Below are 4,723 nucleotides of genomic sequence, written 5' to 3' on the forward strand. Positions count from 1 at the left end.
TCCTGCCTCAGCCTCCGGAGTAGCTGGGACTACAAGCAGAATGTCCACGATCTCCCTCACCGCATTCTGATCACTGCTGCCGCCCTGATGCTGCTACTACTTGCCGTGATGGAGGCCAAGGGAACTATTTTAAAATTCTGAATATATTTTTCTCTATACAGTCAATAATTCCTCTATAAAATTATCTTGCTACACATATCTGGCATAAAAATATTATGCAACTTTCAGTATTAGTACTCTTAGCAAGTTGGACTGTTACTACATCATAGTTATTGTTGCTGTAAATATTCTGTGGTAGGTAATACACTGATACTGTGTTTTTGCCAAGAAGTATAGTTTTTCATTTATCAGCTGATTTGTCACTGAAAGCATGTGCACCATACCCATAAATACCGGATGAAGTTTTTCAGCACTTACTATGACCCATATTTCTTTTGCACACTGATTGTCTTTCTCCATAAGATTTGTGGAATAGCTCTCTGAGCTGGGTCATAGTTCACGGTGACATGGCTGAACCAAGAAGTTGGAATCGTTGGTAAATATAGGACCTGCTGTGGGGCCTCCCTCCGGAAAATGGTGAAGAAAATTGAAATCAGCCAGCACTCCAAGTACATTTGCTCTTTTCTGTGGCAAAACCAAGATGCAGAGATGAGCTGTGGGGATCTGGCACTGTGGTTCCTGTATGAAGACAGTAGCGGTGTCTTCATGCAGGAACCACATTGTCTGGACCTACAATACCACTTCCGCTATCAAGGTAAAGAACTGAAGCAATTGAAAGACCAGTAGACGCTCCTCTACTCTTTGAGACATCACTAGCCTATAATAAATGAGTTAATTTATGTAACCAAAAAAATTAAAAAGATTTGTGGAAAAACTGAGAAATTGTGTCAATAACTCTACCCCCCTCCTTTTTTAGGAACATATAGGAGGGGTTTATCGACAAGTTCATCATGCTAAATTTTCAGATATCCTTTTATTTTTTTCCCCAGATGGATTCTTGTTCTGTTGCCCAGGCTAGAGTGCAGTGGTGCTATCTTGGCTCACTGCAACCTCTGCCTCCTAAGTTCAAGCAATTCTCCTGCCTCCAGCTCCCGAGTAGCTGGGATTACAGGCACGCACCGCCACGCCCAGCTAATTTTTGTATTTTTAGAAATTTTTAGAAAATTCTGTATTTTTGTATTTTTAGAGACAGGGTTTCACTGTGTTGGCCAGACTGGTCTCGAACTCCTGACCTCATGATCCGCCCACCTCGACCTCCCAAAGTGCTGGGATTACAGGTGTGAGCCACCACGCCCAGCCTCAGATGTCCTTTTAATTTTGAAGGTATTAAGCTTTTATTTGCAGGAAAAGTGCTTTTTCTTTTTAGAATGAGATGTAAAGTCAATGTTTGATGATAGAGTTAACATTTTCTCAATATTTCCACTATAATTCCAGACCCAGCAGCTAAATTGGAATATGTTTCTGTATTTTTCACTTTCTTATTCCTTTTTCTTCTAATAATAAAGCAATCTATTTGAGAGCAATTTATACTAGTTTGATTAATATATCATAGTTCACACACACGTCACACACACAACACACATGATGGTGTTTTCCCAAAAACATACCTAAAGCTCTTCAGTGTATCCCAGTTGAAAATTATGAGTTTTTTTAATCACCGAATGAAATTCTCCTTTACTTCATTTCATAAGTCACGGATAGTTGTGATAACCTAAAATTAGGCTGTACAATGTTACCTGTCCAACAAAGGAACCTAGGAGTTCCAGTGACTGCAGTCACCCTTCCCTCCCTGTCCTTCTCTTCATCAGCAGTTAAAGTGTCTGTATTCCTGGATAAGGATCAGTGTGGTACACTGATATTTTCCATGAGATTCTACGGTAATATATTGCATGTTTTTAGAATGCTGCTTGTGACTCTCAAAACTGTTTCACAAACTTCTAATTGGCTGCAATTACCAATTTGAAAGTTAGTTCGGTCTCTTCCAGTAGAGACTGAGCAGGTGATGAGAAAGTAATTTTGTTACTGGGGACTAGGAATAGAGCACACCTACTTATGCATTTCCATGTAAATTTGGAAAATCCAAAATGCTTTTGTTGGGTAGTGGGGGCCCTTCAAGGAAGCTGAGCAGAAGTCAAAGTCAATTCCTGTAGAATACAAAGTCAAAATACCTTTAATATTATTTAACTGTAATGCTGTAAGGTCAGATCAGGCACTCTTGTTTTGTTTAGCAAATAAATAAATACACAATAAAATACCCTGTGAGATCAAGTTACTCATCCCTTCTTGACAACATTTAAGTTTAAATACCAAAATGCCCTGTGAAGATCCAAAGGAAGAGTAGCAGAGAGAAAGAAAAGCAAGCACGAAGCCTATGGAGGGAGTGATTTGGTGAGTTGGAAGAAAGGTGAGGGTGACCAAAGTGCAGTGAGCAGGGTGGGCAAAGATGGAATCTGAGAGGGAGCGAAGGGCCAGGTCATGGAATGGCACAGATTGGATCTGGCCAGGTATGGTGGCTCACACCTATAATCCTAGCGCTTTGGAAGGCCGAGGCAGGAGGATCACTTGAGCCCTGAAGTTCGAAAGCAGACTGAGCAACATAATGAGACCTGTCTCTAAAAATAAAAAAATTAACCAGGCTTGGTGGCACACACCTGTAGTCCCAGCTACTCAGGAGGCTGAGGTGGGAGGATTGCTTGAGTCCAGGAGGTTGAGGCTACAGTGAGCTGTGATCATAACATTGCAATCCAGTCTGGGCAACAGAGCAAGAGCCTGTCTCAAAAACAAAAACAAAAACAAAAAGTTTGAATCTTACTGTAAATGAAACCAGAAGCCATTGGGAAAATTTTCAGTAGAAAAGTGACATGATCTTACAACAAACACATTTCAAGAAAGTAGGAGTAGCCAACTGACTGTTGAATGCTACCAAGAATTCTAGTAAGATGAGAGCAGAGAGATTGGTAACCTTAATGAGCTTTTTATTTTTAATTTTCACTTCAGGCAAAGAAGGTTGAATTAATCATATTTCACAGTTTGTGGCACATTATCATCATCAGTCTTTTTCTCTCTCTTTGAAATTCCTCTTTATTTCCATTCATTGCCTCCAATGGCAAAAATTCTACAATTTCAACTTTTTTTTTTTTTTTTTGAGACAGAGTCTCACTCTGTCGCCCAGGCTGCAGTGCAGTGGCGCAATCTTGGCCCACTGCAACCTCTGCCTCCTTGGTTCAAGCGATTCTCCTGCCTCAGACTCCCGAGTAGCTGGGATTATAGGCATTTGCCACCATGCCTGGCTAATTTTTGTATTTTTAGTAGAGATGAGTTTTTGCCATGTTGACCAGGCTGGTCTTGAACTCCTAACCTCAGGTGATCCGCCCACCTCGGCCTCTCAAAGTGCTGGAATTACAGACGTGAGCCTCCGTGCCCAGCCAATTTTAACTTTTTGTATGTGACCTTATATATATTATTATTTTACATGTATATATTTTAAATTTGTAAGTTTGTTATTGTGTTATATATCTCATTCTGTTTCCTTTTTTGCTCAACACCATATTTTGAATATCCACTCATGCTGCTGTGTATAATATATTCAGTTTACAACTTTTTTTTTTTTTTTTACAACTTTTGAGTAGTAATCTGCAGTTGCATATTTTGCCTGTTTACTTCCTCAGTGATGGATGCTTGGATTGCCTCCAACTACCCCCTGGCCTCACCACCACCACAGTGCAACTATGAACATCCTCAGTCATGTGCTCTTTGAGTCTATATGAGAATTTACTTCGGACACAGACCCAGGAAAGAACCATTGGATCTTCAGGCATGTGTACACATTAAGAGACTATTCTCCAAAATGGTCACTCCAGTGGTGTTAGGGTTCCTGTATCACCTCCTCTTCTCCCACCGTATTGCTACAAATAAATACAGTTTAATTTCTGCCATTCATTATTATTTTAATTTGCACTGCTCTGATGACTAAGGAATTTGAGCATCTCTTCATATATCTGCTAGTCTTTTAAGTTTCTTCCTGTGTAAATTGCCTGTTTATAATCATTATTCATATTTCCATTATGGTTCCTGTCTTTTTCTGGTTGAATATGCAAGGATCTCAAATCAGTGAGGAAAGTTTAGATTATTCAATAAATGGTTTAAGACAAACAGATAATTATCTAGACTAGAATAAAATTGTATCTCACACCTTACAAAAGGATAAATTTCTAGTGAATAAATGTTTTAAATATAAAAAAGAAGTCATAATATTTCTAGAAGAAATTGGCTGAGATTAAAAAAACATAGACTTTTCAAGAAAGGCCTTTCCAAGTATGATTGATAATTTCAACAGCTTAAACAGCATTAATCAAAAGACTAATGATGAAACTGGAAAAAAATTTACAATACATTTCACAAAGAGTAAATTTCCCTAATCTATAAAGAACTCCTGCAGATCATAGAAACAACAATAACCTCTTAGAAAAAATGGCAAAAGATATGAACAAATAGTTCACAGGAAGGGAAATATAAGGCTCTTAAACCAATGAAATATGTTCAACCTAACTCAATTGCCGAACCAAATAATATGTGTATTTCTAACTTTGATAAATTGCCTTCCATAGAAAGTACTGATTTATATTCCACTGGCAATACATGAGGGTCTCTATTTCTCAATATCCTTGGCAACTTATGTTATCAAATGTTTTAATCTTTGCCAAAAACTAATAAATTTCTTTCT

The 4,723-nt window shown here is 38.4% G+C and overlaps 1 pseudogene; it reads left to right on the plus strand.

Annotated features, from left to right (window-relative positions):
- The first annotated feature begins 573 nt into the window (after nt 1-573).
- LOC105550554 overlaps nt 574-4,723 on the plus strand; it is a 24,363-nt pseudogene continuing 20,213 nt past the window's right edge.

The sequence above is a fragment of the Mandrillus leucophaeus genome, unplaced genomic scaffold (assembly GCF_000951045.1).
Source record: "Mandrillus leucophaeus isolate KB7577 unplaced genomic scaffold, Mleu.le_1.0 Scaffold49, whole genome shotgun sequence".
Taxonomy (NCBI): Eukaryota; Metazoa; Chordata; class Mammalia; order Primates; family Cercopithecidae; genus Mandrillus; species Mandrillus leucophaeus.